Source organism: Anabrus simplex, chromosome 5 (genome assembly GCF_040414725.1).
Source record: "Anabrus simplex isolate iqAnaSimp1 chromosome 5, ASM4041472v1, whole genome shotgun sequence".
NCBI lineage: Eukaryota > Metazoa > Arthropoda > Insecta > Orthoptera > Tettigoniidae > Anabrus > Anabrus simplex.
The window spans coordinates 5,662,450-5,684,181 of NC_090269.1; positions in this window are offsets into that span (position 1 = coordinate 5,662,450).

Sequence of the window (21,732 nt, forward strand, 5' to 3'; positions counted from 1 at the left end):
AAAAGATCTCAATAGAGCAATTCCGCATCTGAAGGGAGATACACAGGAGCAATTTTGGAACAGGTTGCTAAATGCTAATGTTAGCCATTTAACATGGGAAATGGCTGATGTTAACTTTAACACGCAGTTTAATGTATGTTAACGTTAACAGTTGTTGATAAAACGCAAATTTTCTTAAACCGCATGTTAAAATGATTTAACACCTTGTTAAGTACTAACATGTGTTGATGAAACCGGGCCTTAGTATGCTTTCTTTTAAGGAGAAAAGCAGAATGATAAATGAAGGAAAGCCGCTTCCAACTCTGAATGTAACTACACAGCTTAAGTCGCGTGTTCGTCATTTCAGCAGAAATATTTATGAAACAGACCATTGGATTGGAGGATTTTAAACAAACTTTTCTGTTGGCCCCGCTTGTTGTTTTCTGTTGAAAAACGTGTTTGGAATGACGGTCTCTTTGCATCGATGTTTCCAATTTATTTCGGTTCATCTCCTAAACCAGAAGCGTGGAGTCGCCACTGGACGTTTACATTGTGGAGCGACACAATAACCCATCAGACTGCAATGGACGACATGCGGACAGCAAGTTGGCCGTCGCCGCAATGAATTCTGGGAGCGTGACCAGACCTGCGTATATAGACTGTTCTTTACCTTATTATACAAAGATGGGAAATACAAGGCCTCGCTGGTCGTGAAACTGGCTCCCGCTCGGGCTCGTGAAACGCATCGTTTTGCCGCTAGGTGCGCTCTTCTTAGTCATAAAATTGCGCGGGCGAAGTAAGCCTACTCATTCAAATATTCACGATCGTGTCAAGACGTATTTTAGTACTTTATGAGCTTTCTTGTTCTAGTGCGGAAGATTATTATTTAGTGACTGAAATTAACGATCGTACTTACGTAATGCGAACATCGGATAATTCTTAAAAACCGTGGTGTACTGGAGTGTTCCATAAAAGGATGTGATAATTCTTTTCCCAGATTTCTAGAAGACGAGGAAAAAACTAAATGGTGTTTGGGAATTTCTCGTCAAGGAAATAGACTGGGATCTCTGTGGAAACCGTGTGTGCATTCCACTGTTTGCAGTAGACATTTTACGGACTCAAATTAGCGTAAACACAGCACTATCTATCCTACTTTCGAATTGTCATTCATTTGTATTTCAAGTTTCTCCCGGACACAAATAAACGCCACAATCACACACAGAAAGACCACATAAGAAGAAGGCTACAGAAGTGAGAAATGAAGCTAAACTATACAAGGAAACTGAACTTCAAGTAGAACCAACCACATCTACAGCCAGCGAAGAGAAGGGCCCTCCACCTGTAATTATCAGTGAACCGCAGGCAAAGAGTGCTCTATTAAACTTAAACTATACAGCAGTAAAGTAGGATCGAAACTGAAGAGAATGGTTAGAAAATGTAGGAAATAAACAGCACGTACAATGAAGCAGACAAATATTATTACCACACCAACTCAAAAATGAAAAAATCAACATGTACTTGAGAGTCAACTAAATAAAATTACAGAGCTAGCTGAACAAGGTGATTAGAATGCAAATTTCTTGATTGAGCATATTTAGGCTTTTTGTAAACAGAAGTGTAAATTTAGAGGGAATACTATAAGGGTCTGCATATTACTATCCAACAGGTCACCCACAGGCTACAGGTTTCTAAGATCTCTTACTATTTAGCACCTACCACACCAAAAATTTTCAAAAACTTACATTGGCTATTCCAGAGGAGAGATGGCAGTGACTTATTTGGTACGAGCTAATTTGATTGCAAAAAGAACTCTTTACAGCATGATAATGAAAAGGTTGCTTCTCTCATCACAGACGACATGATAATAAAATCAAAGCTGGTCTGTGACAGGAATTTGGATACGCTTCTTGGAATGACTGCTGTACTGTCGATACTGAAGACAAGCTGTGCATTCTGTTCAACGGTCTTTCCACATATTACAGGCTTCCTCTATCCAAGCAGCATTACTGCTCCATTACCAAGTTCCAAACCAGGTTCCCATGTACTATGCTGTTCTTAATCAAGTTAACCACCTTATTCCAGGTCTAATTCTTTTTCACATTCCTTCCATTTTAGCCATCATACACATAAGAAGACATTCAAAACTCGTGTCTTAAAGACGATCCTAGCGGGAGAACTGAGTGACCCCACTCTTATTGCTCGTTTCCCAGGACGGCCGTTCCTAGCTGAGGAAGGTGGCAACACGTCCGCGGTCAGCTGTTAGTCGTAAGTCGTTTTCTGCAGTTCAAGAAGGAATATATCAAGTGACTACCTGTTCCTTTCCGAGCTCGATAGCTGCAGTTGCTTAAGTGCGGCCAGTATCCAGTATTCGGGAGATAGTGGGTTCGAACCCCACTGTCGGCAGCCCTGAATATGGTTTTCCGTGGTTTCCAATTTTCACGCCACGCAAATGCTGGGGCTGTACGTTATATAAGGCCACGGTCGCTTCCTTCCCACTCCTAGCACTTTTCTCTCCCATCGTCGCCATAAGACCTATCTGTGTCAGTGCGACGTAAAGCTACTTGTAAAAAAGTAATTGTTCCTTGCTGCCACCAGAGAACATGGCGGAGGAGCTTTCAACTTTCTTCAAAGATGGCAGCTCTTCCGCCAGTCTACGTAGTATAATATAGGTCGTTGGATTGCTTACATGTGCCAGAATTATGTCTGTGATACTTCTTCATCTTCTTCTTTTCCTACCGCTTTTCCCACGCGTGTGCGGTCGCGGGTGCGAGCTGTGTCGCACATGTGTATTTGGCCCTGTTTTACGGCCAGATGCCCTTCCGGACGCCACCCCTATATGGAGGAATGTAATCACTATTGCGTGTTTCTGGGGTGGTTGGTAGTGTAGTGAGAGTTAAGTGTTGGGACAAACACAAACACCCAGTCCCTGGGCCAGAAGAATTAATTCTAGGCGATTAAAATCCCCGACGCGGCAGGGAATCGATCCCAGGACCCTCTGAACCGAAGTCCTCAACGCTGACCATGCAGCCAATGAGTCGGAATTTTGTCTATGATACAACATGGAACTTAAAATAGTAAGGAATCCAGTGATTTATTATCTGGAAAATTAACCTCAATTCTATAAATGAGTACCAGTACCAAATGTCGAGTCATCGCTCTGTCATTGTTTGAATTTAGAACGATGAAATAATTTAGGGAGATCCTACTTTGCCTTAGGCTATTTCAACACAATCTGTATCACTTTGGTGCTGGGTGGGAGTGACATCATGGCTGTTTTTAACTATCGCGTGGGTGTTATACCACGTGACATCTAATGCATATACACTGACTGACAGTGACAATGCAACACCAAGGAGGAGTGGTTCGAAAGGGATGAAAGTTGGGGAAAAAACAGAGACGGCACGGACGAATAATTGATGTTTATTTCAAACCGATATGCAGGTTACACAATGCGCACGGCATCGACTCAGTAGGATGTAAGACCACCGCGAGCGGCGATGCACGCAGAAACACGTCGAGGTACAGAGTCAATAAGAGTGCGGATGGTGTCCTGAGGGATGGTTCTCCATTCTCTGTCAACCATTTGCCACAGTTGGTCGTCCGTACGAGGCTGGGGCAGAGTTTGCAAACGGCGTCCAATGAGATCCCACACGTGTTCGATCGGTGAGAGATCCGGAGAGTACGCTGGCCACGGACGCATCTGTACACCTCGTAGAGCCTGTTGGGAGATGCGAGCAGTGTGTGGGCGGGCATTATCCTGCTGAAACAGAGCATTGGGCAGCCCCTGAAGGTACGGGAGTGCCACCGGCCGCAGCACACGCTACACGTAGCGGTGGGCATTTAACGTGCCTTGAATACGCACTAGAGGTGACGTGGAATCATACGCAATAGCGCCCCAAACCATGATGCCGCGTTGTCTAGCGGTAGGGCGCTTCACAGTTACTGCCGGATTTGACCTTTCTCCACGCCGACGCCACACTCGTCTGCGGTGACAATCACTGACAGAACAGAAGCGTGACTCATCGGAGAACACGACGTTCCGCCATTCCCTCATCCAAGTCGCTCTAGCCCGGCACCATGCCAGGCGTGCACGTCTAGGCTGTGAAGTCAATGGTAGTCTTCTGAGCGGACGCCGGGAGTGCAGGCCTCCTTCAACCAATCGACGGGAAATTGTTCTGGTCGATATTGGAACAGCCAGGGTGTCTTGTACATGCTGAAGAATGGCGGTTGACGGGGCGTGCGGGGCTGCCACCGCTTGGCGGCGGATGCGCCGATCCTCGCGTGCTGACGTCACTCGGGCTGCGCCTGGATCCCTTGCACGTGCCACATGTCCCTGCGCCAACCATCTTCGCCACAGGCGCTGCACCGTGGACACATCCCTATGTGTATCGGCTGCGATTTGACGAAGCGACCAACCTGCCCTTCTCAGCCCGATCACCATACCCCTCGTAAAGTCGTCTGTCTGCTGGAAATGCCTCCGTTGACGGCGGCCTGGCATTCTTAGCTATACACGTGTCCTGTGGCACACGACAACACGTTCTACAATGACTGTCGGCTGAGAAATCACGGTACGAAGTGGGCCATTCGCCAACGCCGTGTCCCATTTATCGTTCGCTACGTGCGCAGCACAGCGGCGCATTTCACATCATGAGCATATCTCAGTGACGTCAGTCTACCCTGCAATTGGCATAAAGTTCTGACCACTCCTTCTTGGTGTTGCATTTGCTCTGTCAGTCAGTGCATAAAGAACTGGATCCTATTGCAGCTAGTCAGATGGAAGTGGACTCTCAGTGAGTCGGACAGTGAGACGGATGGTGAACAGTGAGGTGGATACAGTGCCTTCCCATCAGGAGTACCACTGAGACATGGATACGTAGTCGTCAGTGACCAAATGGATTATATGTTCGGAGTGTGGTCTGTTCGGTCGAGTTCTTGTGTCAGTTCGGTGACAGCCGATTAATGAGTCGTCGTAATGCAGATTGCCAGTTATCAGTGAATTACTTGTAAAGTTGATTGTCAAGCCATGCTATATCTCGTTTGTGAAACTTAAAGAATACTTCACCAAATTAAGTTTGAGATACCTGCACCTGATACCAAATGAAAGGAATATGTCGTAATAACACTCAAAGTGTTCAAGGTACTGTCAAATGAAACAGTGAGCGATTAATTTCTTGTATAACTTTCAAATGTCCGGTCAAGAGGATTTCAAATTTAGTGCATTCAAATATGCATTTCTTCGTCATCATAAAATGTCTTATGCCAAATTGAGGGAAGTTTGCTGTAACCCACTGATTTTAAACGCCATGGTGGTCTGGCATCCGGGATTTGTTATGCCCTGACTTACCCTACACCGTGGTCAGCCGGTTCGACTTCCGTTGGTCGAAAATATTTTGACCATCAGAATGTTGGTCGGCAGAAAAGACTAGGTAAACAAACTGTGGGGAATCTGCTACGTGATTGATTGATTGATTGATTGATTGATTGATTGATTGATTGATTGATTGATTGATTGATTGATTGATTGATTGATTGATTGATTGATTGATTGATTGATTGATTGATTGATTGATTGATTGATTGATTGATTGATTGATTGATTGATTGATTGATTGAGGTAACCTCCTCCAGTAGATCGTAGACGCGTTAGTAGAGTTGGGCCACAATATTTGTGCCATTTGACATCCTGGGACAAAGTTAGCCGTGACTAAAAGCTAGTTTTTCTTTAGCGCCACAATGTGTTAGCGCAACTCTTCTACTACGTACTAATAATAAATGTTTTCCCTGAAGGGGGAGGCGGGCCTCCTAGACGGTGACGCCGTCTCTCAGGCCAGAAGATTTGTAGTGGAGAAGGTGAGAGGGTTGTCGGCCGTGGCCTACACTAGGATCTGTCCCAGCATTCGCCTTAGTACAGGCGACTGTGTGGACTTACTCCTCTCCATCTCCCGAATACAGAGACGTAGAACCACGGTAGAGCCGCGCTCACACCTCCTCTGCTCGGTTGGCCGGTCGAAGTGCAGAGCTGTCGGACCACGCACCAACCTACTCTGCATCCGACGGCTTAGCGGAACTCGGTCGAATTCGAATTGTCCTTCTTGCGTATGAAGCGCTACATAACAACACCACTCATAACACTACAGCACTGACTCCATCTTAGACAAGTTAACCAAAGAACTCCAGTCCCTCTGGTATGTTGCCATCTCTTCCTGTGTGTAGCTCGTGAAGAACGATATCGCCTGGCTATCTCACTTCGTGAAATGTCTTCAGTTCCAGGAGGTGCGCTGTTTCTGTCTTGCCAACGTACGTTGTTTCCTTCCCTGCGCACAGAGACGCTATGCTCGTTTCTACAGTCGGTCTGTGTGCTCCTTGTTTGAACAGCTTTTAACATCTCTGATCTATCCCGAGCGTCGCTCACTTCCTTAACAGTCCTGGACCCGACGGTCTGGTTTCTCACAGAACACGCAAGAGGGGGTTGAGTTAGTTTTCTTCGTAGCTGTATTAACGTGAAGAGCGGCAGGAAACAAATTCATTTTCAGTACCGTATCTGGTTAATTTCATCGTTTAAGAACTCCATCAGTGACGAAATGTGATCTTCGGCGTAGAATTATCACTTCCTGCATATTTCCATGCGAAATGCACGCAGAAATTTCAGCACTAAAATTCGTCCGTAAATGTTTTAGTGTTCTCTCAAGGGCGTCAGGCCTTGGACTCTTCACGTGAGTAACGTCCAAGTCTTCTGCGCTAGCAGAGAACGTGGGTTTCAAATTTTCCATGTAGTCAACATGTGTCTGAATTATTCGATTCTTATCGCTCATCTTCGTTTGTTTCTGCGCTGACTGTAATTCCATGTAGTCTATGAGACGTTTCGTTGCGCCTTCTAGGCAGCCTCGTAGGAAACCGAGCCTATTAATGACTGAGTCAGACGGGATTCTTGTCCATTGGTGACTGGAATTACACCCAGAATCGCGGCCATAGCTCTATGTGGCCGCAGAAGGGTTCGAATTGAATGGTGGTTAATTTAATTTCCTGAACGACAGCTGTTTGAACCTACGTACTAGCAATAACAACAGTGTGTCCATCTTTCCGAACACTCACACTTTGAAGAGTCAACATGTTCTTCGCAAACTCGTCCTCGCCTGAATATTCCCTGTGGATGCGGGAGGTAGAATAACACCCACGGTATCCTCTGTCCGTCGTAAGAGGCGACTAAAAGGGCCCGAGGGGCTCCGACCTTGGGAGCGTGGGTTGGCAACCACGGCGTCCCTAGGTGAGTCCAGGGAACAACAACATTAACTCCATGTTATATTTAACCCAAAAGAGCATAGACTACAAAGATAGTTTGCAAAGTTTCAAAGAAATCAGACACATTAGAGAAGTTAACAAAAGTCGCTGAGGCCAGGGAAACTCAGTGTTCGACAATTTGAAAACCTCAGAGCACAATTGAGAGTTGCACTTTTCCAGTCTTGTGGCACAGGAATATTCCTCAAAGAACAACGTTCTGCAGCTTACCCCGGTTACTTTCTGGGGTCACCCGGTTAATTTTGGTTTCGGCCGGATGCCCTTCCTGACGCCACGTGATTTTTGAGATGAAAGTCCCAACCCAGGATCTACCAGGATTCGAATTTTAGCCTTCCGGGTGGGAAGCCAGTAGCTTCACCACCACCACCTCAAAGAACATCAGCAAGCTTCGAGCTTGAGAGTCAAGTGGCCTCCAAACAACGAGACTTGATCATATAAAGAACGAAGAGATCCGAACACACCTCGGATTAATTTAATCTATGGAGGAAAGACTAAGGTCATCCAGACTTAAACTGTTTGGTCGTATTAAAAGAATGAAGAGGATAAGAATCCCACGTACTTATGTGAAACGAAGAAGAACGGTAGCAGGACCAAGAAAAAGACGGCTAGAACAGCTGACGAAAGATGTGGAGAACAGAGGACGGAGATGGGAATTTGTCATGAACAACACAGCACCCACCCTGCCCGGCATGCTGGAAGGGCTCGACGACGGCGGCGATGATGATGATGATGATGATGATAACTTCTTCAGGCTGTGAACTAAGAAATGAGAAATCATATTCTTATCTGGTGTGGTTAAAACTGCATTAAAATACTCGCCGATATTGGAATTAAACACATATATTTATTTAAAAACTAAATGCTGACACTGGAGGAGGCTATTGAAATAAGACGCGGTTTCGAGAAATTGACTTTCACTGTATTTATTTTACATAGTTATTTATCTGCAATTGTCTTTTTCACGTTTCCTTCTCTTGTAAATGGGCATATATCTGGCGGGGACGCAAGTCCCTTCACATTGTAATCCGCACAGCAGGAATATTCAGCCTCGCGAGGCGACAACCCGCTCTACAGCAGCGAAACCACAGGTGGCCTTGCTCTGGAATGGCCGGGAATTAAGCCGGCAACTTGTCCGTCCACAACGTTAAGTAGCTATGCATACCTCACAGGATAAGATACGAACGGATTTTTCTCTCCGCCGGATAAAATACATTACTTAAATTTTATGGAAAGTATGTGAATGACTGCAATGCTTGGGTAATACCAACTTAACTAAAACAAATATAAATCTATGAAGGCAGAATGATGATGGCGCAGCCTTGTGGAGGTGTTATGGAGTCTCCTACTCGGCTCCGCTATGGACAGGTGAGAAGCTGATTCACAGATATCAAGGAACAACATGCGAACGTTCCACTCAAAGCTTATCAGTCTTGTAAAAAATCCGGGTCCATAACTAATTCGGGGAGAAAGTAACAAAGCCACAACGCAATGCGTCTACAGATGGCTACGTCTGACAAAAAATGTGCACCGTTTTAGAGACTCATAGTCAGCACTCCCAGAGTGTACAGCCTTACCAACGGTAGCGAAATTTCCCTATACGTAACGGAAGTGGTGAAATGCGAAAAATTTACGAAAGTTAGCGGATTTCGCCCAGACTGCAGCTTGCCTTTAGTCATCTCCCAAAACATTACCAGTCATCACAGGTCGTTGGTATCGGGTGTGATTCCTGCTGATTGCACAAGAGGAGCAAAAATGAGGCAAACAGTTGTTCTCTCCAAAATGATTATATCAAGAAAACCAGTTAGTGAGAAGAAGACGAAGGTGACGAGCGACACCAACACTGCAGTCCGTTTCTCAGCTAAGAATTATATTGTTTCAGTTCCTGTTAAATAGGCTGTACCGTTTGATAATTAGTATATTTGACTACTATATAACAGGAAGAATGTAATCAACAATGTTATAACAGTTGCATTTTTAGGTAATAAGTGTTAAATTTTGAATTAAACTGTATGTTCTATGTTTAAATGTTAATAGTATTTCTCATACGAATCGCATTTACTTTGTTACTTAGTCACACGGTCACTGATTAGCAAAAACAGGCACAATATGAAGAAAAGTATGAAATTTACTTAGGATAAATATGAAACTATGAAAATATGTTAATAATATTATCAAACATAATAAATCACGATAATTTTACCATTTTATATTTTTCTTTTGGATTTAAGTCAACGCATAGGGGAATTTTCTTGATCTCCTTACCCTCCAGGGATGGATTTTCCCTCGGACTCAGCGAGGGATCGCACCTCTACCGCCTTAAGGGCAGTGTCCTGGAGCGTAAGACATTGGATCGGGGGAAACAACAGGGAAGGATGACCAGTATCTCGCCCAGGCGGCCTCACCTGCTATGCTGAACAGGGACCTTGGTGGCGGATGGGAAGATTGGAAGGGATAGACAAGGAAGAGGGAAGGAAGCGACCGTGGCCTTAAGTTAGGCACCATCCCGGCATTTGCCTGGAGGAGAAGTGGGAAACCAAGGAAAACTACTTCCAGGATGGCTGAGTTGGGAATCGAGCCCATCTCTACTCGGCTGACCTCCCCAGGCTGAGTGGACCCCGTTCCAGCCCTCGTACCACTTTTAAAATTTCGTGGCAGAGCCGGGAATCGAACCCGGGCTTCCGGGGGTTGCAGCTAATCACACTTAACAGAGGCGGACAAGGGATAACAAAATAAAACACTAGTTAGTTAATATCCTGTTCTGTTTACAATTTTCTTCACGTCGCGAGAGGTCTTATGGCGACGATGGGGTAGGAGTGTAAAGAAGCGGCCGTGACCTTAATTAAGGTGCAGGCCTAGTATTTGTTTGGTGTGAAAATAGGAAACCACGTAAAACCATATTCCGGACTGCCGATAGTGGGCTTCGAACTCACCATCCCCCGAATGCAAGCTCACAGCTGCGCACCCTTAACCTCACGGCCAACTCGATTTTCTGCTGTATTCAGCTACCTATTGTCTCTTTAATGAGAACTGCAATCTGATACAAGCAGCTGTCCGGCGCCGTGGCTGGTCCCTGGTTGGATTCCCAGCAGGGTGGGGGGCTGAGTGTATGTGTTATCTTAAGCATTGGTAGGTCATCATTCACTCAGACGCGCCTATATGACTGCACTAGTTCTCCCAGGAAGCCACATGCCAATGGTTGGAAAATATTGGAAAAAGTTCGCTCCACATCACATGATGTATCGCGCTATATTTGGTGGCACTTCACTGCTCTTACCCTCAACGACTTTACTAATTTGAAGGATAATACTGTATGTTGGATTATTTTACAGCAGTAAATAATATTTTGTAAAATCTCTTTAACCAGGTGTCCCTGGAAGTATCAGGCCTTGATGTCAGCAGTGCCAACTTCTCCATCTTATACTGGGAAAATGTACCTGTACGAACGCAAGGTCTCCCTTCATGTTTTTAATGCTAAGTTCCTCGCGTGCAACTTGCACGCAATTACTTGACTGAGCATCAAAACTATAAATAAAAATCACAACAAATATAACAAAATATTCATTAAAATGTCGGGATCGATGGCTAAATGGTTAGCGTGCTGGCATTTGGTGACAGCGGTCCCGGGTTCGATTCGCGGCAGCGTCGGAAATTTTAACCATAATTAGTAGTATAATAAGCGGGTTCGGGCGCCTCCGCCGCCGCCCGCCTCCTCCTCCTCCGCCGCCTCCGCCCGCGGGAAATTTGAATTTCGGCGGGAAATTTGAATTTTGGCGGGAGATTTGAATTTGTAAACAAAGCCACGTGCTTTTTGACAGCTGTCATCGACAACAACGCATCGCTAACCTCACTGCTGCCATCTTGACGGGCCTAAACCTCACTAGTGCCAACTTAACCTAACTAGCGTGAGGTAAACAAAGCCACGTGTTTTTTGACAGCCACGTGCTTTTTGACAGACAACAACGCATCGCTAACCTCAGTACTGCCATCTTGACGGGCCTAAACCTCAGTAGTACCAACTTAACCTAACTAGCGCGAGGTAAACAAAGCCACGTGCTTTTTGACAGCCACGTGCTTTTTGACAGACAACAACGCATCGCTAACCTCAGTACTGCCATCTTGACGGGCCTAAACCTCAGTAGTGCCAACTTAACCTAACTAGCGCGAGGTAAACAAAGCCACGTGCTTTTTGACAGCCACGTGCTTTTCGACAGATTTGTAAACAAAGCCACGTGCTTTTTGACAGCTGTCATCGACAACAACGCATCGCTAACCTCAGTACTGCCATCTTGACGGACCTAAACCTTAGTGGTACCAACTTAACCTAACTAGCGCGAGGTAAACAAAGCCACGTGCTTTTTGACAGCCACGTGCTTTTTTGACAGCTGTCATCCGCCATCTTTAAACTACAGAGCACCGTGCTGTCCTCTTTCGTCACCTGTCATCGGCAGTGCTGCCATCTTGACGGGCCTAAACCTTAGTGCTACCAACTTAACCTCACTAGCTCGAGATAAACAAATCCACGTGCTTTTTGACAGCCACGTGCTTTTTTGATAGCTGTCATCCGCCATCTTTAATCTATAGAGCACAGTGCTGCCCTCTTTAGCTACTTACCTTTGAAATGTGGTGGCGGATAATTTGAAAAATGCTTTTCGACAAGCAGCCATCTTTAATCCAGAGAGAACAGTGCTGCCCTCTATGTCGTGGCGGCAAATTGAAAAATTCTACGTGCTCTTGTTTGAAAACAAACTCACGTGCTTTTTTGACAGCTGTCATCCGCCATCTTTAATCTATAGAGCACAGTGCTGCCCTCTTTAGCTACTTACCTTTGAAATGTGGTGGCGGATAATTTGAAAAATGCTTTTTGACAGCAGCCATCTTTGTGCACCGTGGTGCCCCCTTTAGCTAGATACCTTTGAAATGTCGTGGCAGACAATTCCACGCGACAGCAGCCATCTTTAATCAAGAGAGCACCGTGCTGCCCTCTATGTGGTGGTGGTAATTTGAAAAATTCTACATTCTCTTGTTTGGAAACAAACCCATGCGCTTTTTTGACAGCTGTCATCCGCCATCTTTAATCCAGAGAGCACCGTGCTGCCCTCTTTAGCTACTTACCTTTGAAATGTGGTGGCGAAAAATTCCACGTGCTCTTGTTTGGAAACAAAGCCATGTGCTTTCTTGACAGCTGACATCCGCCATCTTTAATCTATAGAGCACAGTGCTGCCCTCTTTATCGTAGTAGATGTAAATTCGTCACAGCTGTCATCCGCAGTGCTGCCATCTTAACGGGCTTAAACCTTAGTGCTACCAACTTAACCTTACTAGCGCGAGATAAACAAATCCACGTGCTTTTTTGACAGGTGTCATCCACCATCTTTAATCCATAGAGCACAGTGGTGCCCTCTTTAGCTACTTACCTTTGAAATGTGGTGGCGGATAATTTGAAAAATGCTTTTTGATAGCAGCCATCTTTCAGCACCGTGCTGCCCTCTTTGTGGTGGCAGGCAATTCCACGTGACAGCAGCCATCTTTAATCATGAGAGCACCGTGCTGCCCTCTATGTGGTGGCGGCAATTTGAAAAATTCTACATGCTCTTGTTTGGAAACAAACTCACGTGCTTTTTTCTGACAGCTGTCATCCGCCATCTTGCATCACAAACCTCAGTGCTGCGCTCTTTAGCTAGATACCTTTGAAATGTGGTGGCGGCAATTTGAAAAAATCTATGTGCTCTTGTTTAGTAAACAAAGCCACGTGCTTTTTATGACAGCTGTCATCCACCATCTTTAATCAATAGAGCACTGTGCTGCTATCATGCAGGCAATTTCATCACCTGTCATCCGCCATCTTTAATCTACAGAGCACCGTGCTGCTCTCTGTAGTAGCGGGCAATTTGAAAAGTTCTGTTAGCTGTCATCCGCCATCTTTAATCAAGAGAGCACCGTGCTGCCATCTATGTGGTGGCGGCAAATTCTACGTGCTCTTGTTTAGTAAACAAACTCACGTGCTTTTTGTCAGCTGTCATCCGCCATCTTTAATCTATAGAGCTCAGTGCTACACTCTTTAGTTGAAATATGGTGGCGGATAATTTAAAAAGAAAAATTCTACATCAGTCCTCTCTCGACGCTAATTGCACAAGATGGTGGCTATACATGACTCCTTAAAGGTGCTTATGCAAGATGGCTGCTATACATAGACTCCCTTGGGATGCTTGCGTAAGATGGCGGTTATACATGGCTCCTTATGAGACACCCTAGAGATGCTTGCGCAAGATGGCGGTTGCTCTTATGAGGCGGCTTAAGGGTCCTTGCACAAGATGACTAGAGACGCCCTAGGATGCTTGCGCAAAATGGCGGACGCAAGATGGCGGCTATACACGACTCCTTATGAGACGCCTTAAGGGTGCTTGCGCAAGATAGCTGCTGCTCTTAGCTTAGAGGCTAACGTGTCGTGCTAGTTCGATTCATTAAATTTGGGGCTTAAATGCAAAATGTTAAATATCTCGAAAACGGTGCATCGTAGAGCAAAACGGACAAAATTTTTCTGACCAATACCTCGGTTCGCAGTACGAGGAACATGATAGCATAAGTTTAATGATGAGATCGACGGTTCGGTTCCTACTTAGGCCCTTTGGCATTCACTCTGTTTTAGCTTGTATTGAAGTAAGTCTTCGTAACATGATCAGGTCTAGCTATGGTAGAGAGTATAACGTGCCGTGCAGGTTCGATTCATTAAATTTAGTGCTTAAATGCAAAATGTTAAATATCTCGAAAACGGATAAAAATTTTCTACCTGATACCTAGGTTTGCAGTATCAGGAACATGAAAAAAACATAGTCTAATGATGAGATCAACGGTTCGATCCTTACTTAGGCCCTTTGGCATTGGCAGCTATCTAATTCTACAAGATGGCGGCTATACATAGCTTCTTATGAAACAGCTTAAGAGCGCTTGCACAAGATGGCTGCTGCTCTTATGAGACGCCCTAGGGGTGCTTGCGCAAGGTAGCTGCGACAAGACGGTGAGTATACACAGCTGCTTATGATACGGCCTAGAGGTGCTCACACAAGATGGTGGCTGCTCTGATGAAGAAAGCTAGCTTTGCATCGCGCAGGTATTTTTACAGCACTAAACCTCATACCTTTGAAATTTGGTGGCGGGCAATTTGAAAAATTCGACGTGCTTTTTCTTCACAGCAGCTATCTTTAGACAATAGCGACTATACATAAGCTGTTAAGGCCTCCTCTTATGTCAAGGCATAGCTCTATCGAACAAGTATAAACCTGCATCGGAATAGCTAGAGTAAGCACGTGCTGCAGTGATGACGTCATTATGCATGTTTAGACTTGCAAATCACTAAAGAAACATAACAAGACTAGAATCGAACACTGCACTCTATACCGTGATCATGTGATCGGAACATTGATTGAAGTGTTTAGAACACTCAATAAGTGATCAAGACTATAATAGAACACTGTACTCGATACAACATGTGTTTAGAACATGTCAGGGGATACCTTTGTTCTAAGAAGATTAGATTACCGCACATTCCTTGTAGGGCTAATAGGCTAAAGGACTAATGGGCTAATGGGCTAATGGGCTAAAGGGCTAAAGGGCTAAAGGTGCAACAACCACATCGATCGCTATCAGCAAGAACGCTTGTACTTTGTTAAGTGTAGAAAATTAATCTTTATTTGTAAATGGTTTCATGTTCAGAACAAGGAATGGAAGGCAAAAGGGCTAATGGGCAAAAGGGCTAAAGGGCTAAAGGGCTAATGGGCTAAAGGGCTAAAGGGCTAAAGGAGCAACAACCTCATCGATCGCTATCAGCAAGAACGCTTGTACTTTGTTAAGTGTAGAAAATTAATCTTTATTGGTAAATGGTTTTATGTTCAGAACAAGGAATGGAACCTAGGGGTTACGTCTTACCTAATAAAATCCCCGAGGTGCGATGAGTTACGTTTTTCGAACTAGTGTTTAGAACACTGAACTTTTCAAGATGGCAAGAGTGAGGTTAGCAATGTTCTGTTGTTGGATTTTAAATTCTACGCTATAACATGCATAAGGTGGCAGCCTTGAGGTTTACCGCCGTAAAGATGGCAAGAGTGAGGTTAGCAATGTTCTGTTGTTGGATTTTAAATTTCCCGCTATAACATGCATAAGGTGGCAGCCTTGAGGTTTACCGCTGTAAAGATGGCAGCAGTGAGGTTAGCGACGCTCTATTGTCCTCCAAAGTGAGGTTAGGGTTCGTCAAGGAGACAGCTGTCAATAAAGCACGTGGCTATGTTTACCAAACAAGAGCACGTGGTCGTGACGTCACGGTCACGTAATCAATCCTTAGCTCTACGTCGTTAAGAGCAGCATTAGGATTAGCTATGTTTATAAAACTTGGGAACAGAGCAGCAGTATAAATAGCCATGTTTTAAAGCGTGTACACATCACCTATCGATTTTACATGCATCGACTATCGTACTAAACTTCTTCCGCTAGATTGTGCTGCAATCTTAGCATAACCTATACCCATAAATTTAAAGTGCAAAGAATAGCCATGTTTCAAAGCGTGTACACATTACCTATCGATTTTGTATACACCGACTCTCGTATCAAACTTCTTCCGCTAGATTGTACTACTATCTTAGTATAACCTATACGCATGAACTTAAAGTACAAAGAATAGCCATGTCTCAAAGCGTGTACGCATTATCTATTGATTTTGCAAGAATCGAATATCATACTAAACTTTTTTCACTAGATTGTACTGCTATCTTAGCATAACCTATACGTATGAAATTAAGGTACAGAGAATTGCCATGTTTCAAAGCGTGCACACATTACCTATTGATTTTACATGAATCAACTATCGAGCATGCACACATTACCTATTGATTTTACATGAATCGACTATCATAGTAAACTTTTTTCACTAGATTGTACTGCTATCTCAGCATAACCTATACGCATGAACTTAAAGTACAAAGAATAGTCATGTTTCACAGCGTGTACACATTACCTATCGATTTTGCATGCATCGAATATCATACTAAACTTCTTCCACTAGATTGTGCTGCTCTCTTAGCATAACATATACGTATGAACTTAAAGTACAAGGAATACCTATGTTTCACAGCGTGCACACATTACCTATCGATTTTGCATTCATCGACTCTCATACTAAACTTCTTCCGCTAGATTGTACTGCTATCTTGGCATAACTTATACGCATGAACTTAAACTACAAAGAATAGCTAAGTTCAAAGCGTGTACACATCACCTATCGATTTTGCATGCATCGACTTTCGTATAACGATCGCATATGTGTATTGCTAACGTATGTGTATAAAGTTAAACTTCTCCCGCTAGAGTGTACAACGATCGCATATGTGTATTGCTAACGTATGTGTATAAAGTTAAAGCACAAAGAGTAGCCAAGTTCAAAGCGTGTACACATCACCTATCGATGTTGCATGCATCGACTATCGTACTAAACTTCTACCGCTAGAGTGTACAACGTTCGCAATTGTGTGCTGCTACCTATGTGCGTGAACTTAAAGCACAAAGAATAGCGTGTACACAACACCTGTCAATTTTGCACGCATTAACTCTTGTTCTAAACTTCTTCTACTAGAGCGTGCGATAATTGCTTGTGCATGCTGCAATCTTAACATAACCTATGTGCGCGAACTTAAAAAACAAAGAATAGCCAAGTTCAAAGCGTGTACACATCACCTATCGATTTTGCATGCACCGTCTTTCGTATTAAACTTTTTCCACTAGAGCGTGCGTCAACCTTATAACTATGCCGCTAACTTAGTATAACTGATACGCATGAACTTAAAGCATAAAGAATAGCGATGTATAAAAATCTTGTGAACATAGCAGCAGCAGTAAGAATAGCAATGTTTTTAAAGCGTGAACGCATTGCCTATCGATTATACATGCATCAACTAGAGTACTAAACTTCTCCCGCTAGAGTGTGCTACTATCATAGCATAACCTATGTGCACGAACATAAAGCACGAAGAATAGTTAAGTTCCAAAGTGTGTACACAACACCTATCGATTTTGCATGCATCAACTATTATACTAAACACATTCCGCTAGAATGTACAACGTTCACATGTGTTTGCACTGCTACCTTAGCATGACCTATGCGCACGAACTTAAAGCACAACGAATAGTGATGTTTAAAAATCTTGCGAACATAGTAGCAGTAAGAATAGCAAGGTTTAAAAGCGTGTACATATCACCTTTTGATAATGCATACATCAACTATCGTACTAAACAACTTCTACACGAGCGTTCGACCATCGCTTGTACGTGTGCTGCTACCTTAACATAACCTATGTGCAAGAACTTAAAACATAAAGAATAGTAATGTGTAAAAATCTTGTGAACATAGCAGAGTGTTAACTACGTAGGTGTAGACATTGAACTTTGCATGCTGAAGCAGCATACTACGTGACCGTGACGTCACGACCACGTGCTCTTGTTTGGTAAACATAGCCACGTGCTTTATTGACAGCTGTCTCCTTGACGAACCCTAACCTCACTTTGGAGGACAATAGAGCGTCGCTAACCTCACTGCTGCCATCTTTACAGCGGTAAACCTCAAGGCTGCCACCTTATGCATGTTATAGCGGGAAATTTAAAATCCAACAACAGAACATTGCTAACCTCACTCTTGCCATCTTTACGGCGGTAAACCTCAAGGCTGCCACCTTATGCATGTTATAGCGTAGAATTTAAAATCCAACAACAGAACATTGCTAACCTCACTCTTGCCATCTTGAAAAGTTCAGTGTTCTAAACACTAGTTCGAAAAACGTAACTCATCGCACCTCGGGGATTTTATTAGGTAAGACGTAACCCCTAGGTTCCATTCCTTGTTCTGAACATAAAACCATTTACCAATAAAGATTAATTTTCTACACTTAACAAAGTACAAGCGTTCTTGCTGATAGCGATCGATGAGGTTGTTGCTCCTTTAGCCCTTTAGCCCTTTAGCCCATTAGCCCTTTAGCCCTTTAGCCCTTTTGCCCATTAGCCCTTTTGCCTTCCATTCCTTGTTCTGAACATGAAACCATTTACAAATAAAGATTAATTTTCTACACTTAACAAAGTACAAGCGTTCTTGCTGATAGCGATCGATGTGGTTGTTGCACCTTTAGCCCTTTAGCCCTTTAGCCCATTAGCCCATTAGCCCATTAGTCCTTTAGCCTATTAGCCCTACAAGGAATGTGCGGTAATCTAATCTTCTTAGAACAAAGGTATCCCCTGACATGTTCTAAACACATGTTGTATCGAGTACAGTGTTCTATTATAGTCTTGATCACTTATTGAGTGTTCTAAACACTTCAATCAATGTTCCGATCACATGATCACGGTATAGAGTGCAGTGTTCGATTCTAGTCTTGTTATGTTTCTTTAGTGATTTGCAAGTCTAAACATGCATAATGACGTCATCACTGCAGCACGTGCTTACTCTAGCTATTCCGATGCAGGTTTATACTTGTTCGATAGAGCTATGCCTTGACATAAGAGGAGGCCTTAACAGCTTATGTATAGTCGCTATTGTCTAAAGATAGCTGCTGTGAAGAAAAAGCACGTCGAATTTTTCAAATTGCCCGCCACCAAATTTCAAAGGTATGAGGTTTAGTGCTGTAAAAATACCTGCGCGATGCAAAGCTAGCTTTCTTCATCAGAGCAGCCACCATCTTGTGTGAGCACCTCTAGGCCGTATCATAAGCAGCTGTGTATACTCACCGTCTTGTCGCAGCTACCTTGCGCAAGCACCCCTAGGGCGTCTCATAAGAGCAGCAGCCATCTTGTGCAAGCGCTCTTAAGCTGTTTCATAAGAAGCTATGTATAGCCGCCATCTTGTAGAATTAGATAGCTGCCAATGCCAAAGGGCCTAAGTAAGGATCGAACCGTTGATCTCATCATTAGACTATGTTTTTTTCATGTTCCTGATACTGCAAACCTAGGTATCAGGTAGAAAATTTTTATCCGTTTTCGAGATATTTAACATTTTGCATTTAAGCACTAAATTTAATGAATCGAACCTGCACGGCACGTTATACTCTCTACCATAGCTAGACCTGATCATGTTACGAAGACTTACTTCAATACAAGCTAAAACAGAGTGAATGCCAAAGGGCCTAAGTAGGAACCGAACCGTCGATCTCATCATTAGACTTATGCTATCATGTTCCTCGTACTGCGAACCGAGGTATTGGTCAGAAAAATTTTGTCCGTTTTGCTCTACGATGCACCGTTTTCGAGATATTTAACATTTTGCATTTAAGCCCCAAATTTAATGAATCGAACTAGCACGACACGTTAGCCTCTAAGCTAAGAGCAGCAGCTATCTTGCGCAAGCACCCTTAAGGCGTCTCATAAGGAGTCGTGTATAGCCGCCATCTTGCGTCCGCCATTTTGCGCAAGCATCCTTAGGGCGTCTCTAGTCATCTTGTGCAAGGACCCTTAAGCCGCCTCATAAGAGCAACCGCCATCTTGCGCAAGCATCTCTAGGGTGTCTCATAAGGAGCCATGTATAACCGCCATCTTACGCAAGCATCCCAAGGGAGTCTATGTATAGCGGCCATCTTGCATAAGCACCTTTAAGGAGTCATGTATAGCCACCATCTTGTGCAATTAGCGTCGAGAGAGGACTGATGTAGAATTTTTCTTTTTAAATTATCCGCCAACATATTTCAACTAAAGAGTGTAGCACTGAGCTCTATAGATTAAAGATGGCGGATGACAGCTGACAAAAAGCACGTGAGTTTGTTTACTAAACAAGAGCATGTAGAATTTGCCGCCACCACATAGATGGCAGCACGGTGCTCTCTTGATTAAAGATGGCGGATGACAGCTAACAGAACTTTTCAAATTGCCCGCTACTACAGAGAGCAGCACGGTGCTCTGTAGATTAAAGATGGCGGATGACAGGTGATGAAATTGCCTGCATGATAGCAGCACAGTGCTCTATTGATTAAAGATGGTGGATGACAGCTGTCATAAAAAGCACGTGGCTTTGTTTACTAAACAAGAGCACATAGATTTTTCAAATTGCCGCCACCACATTTCAAAGGTATCTAGCTAAAGAGCGCAGCACTGAGGTTTGTGATGCAAGATGGCGGATGACAACTGTCAGAAAAAAGCACGTGAGTTTGTTTCCAAACAAGAGCATGTAGAATTTTTCAAATTGCCGCCACCACATAGGGGGCAGCACGGTGCTCTCATGATTAAAGATAGCTGCTGTCACGTGGAATTGCCTGCCACCACAAAGATGGCAGCACGGTGCTCAAAGATGGCTGCTATCAAAAAGCATTTTTCAAATTATCCGCCACCACATTTCAAAGGTAAGTAGCTAAAGAGGGCACCACTGTGCTCTATGGATTAAAGATGGTGGATGACACCTGTCAAAAAAGCACGTGGATTTGTTTATCTCGCGCTAGTAAGGTTAAGTTGGTAGCACTAAGGTTTAAGCCCGTTAAGATGGCAGCACTGCGGATGACAGCTGTGACGAATTTACATCTACTACGATAAAGAGGGCAGCACTGTGCTCTATAGATTAAAGATGGCGGATGTCAGCTGTCAAGAAAGCACATGGCTTTGTTTCCAAACAAGAGCACGTGGAATTTTTCGCCACCACATTTCAAAGGTAAGTAGCTAAAGAGGGCAGCACGGTGCTCTCTGGATTAAAGATGGCGGATGACAGCTGTCAAAAAAAGCGCATGGGTTTGTTTCCAAACAAGAGAATGTAGAATTTTTCAAATTACCACCACCACATAGAGGGCAGCACGGTGCTCTCTTGATTAAAGATGGCTGCTGTCACGTGGAATTGTCTGCCACGACATTTCAAAGGTATCTAGCTAAAGAGGGCAGCACGGTGCACAAAGATGGCTGCTGTCAAAAAGCATTTTTCAAATTATCCGCCACCACATTTCAAAGGTAAGTAGCTAAAGAGGGCAGCACTGTGCTCTATAGATTAAAGATGGCGGATGACAGCTGTCAAAAAAGCACGTGAGTTTGTTTTCAAACAAGAGCACGTAGAATTTTTCAATTTGCCGCCACCACATAGAGGGCAGCACTGTTCTCTCTGGATTAAAGATGGCTGCTTGTCGAAAAGCATTTTTCAAATTATCCGCCACCACATTTCAAAGGTAAGTAGCTAAAGAGGGCAGCACTGTGCTCTATAGATTAAAGATGGTGGATGACAGCTATCAAAAAAGCACGTGGCTGTCAAAAAGCGCGTGGATTTGTTTATCTCGAGCTAGTGAGGTTAAGTTGGTAGCACTAAGGTTTAGGCCCGTCAAGATGGCAGCACTGCCGATGACAGGTGACGAAAGAGGGCAGCACGGTGCTCTGTAGTTTAAAGATGGCGGATGACAGCTGTCAAAAAAGCACGTGGCTGTCAAAAAGCACGTAGCTTTGTTTACCTCGCGCTAGTTAGGTTAA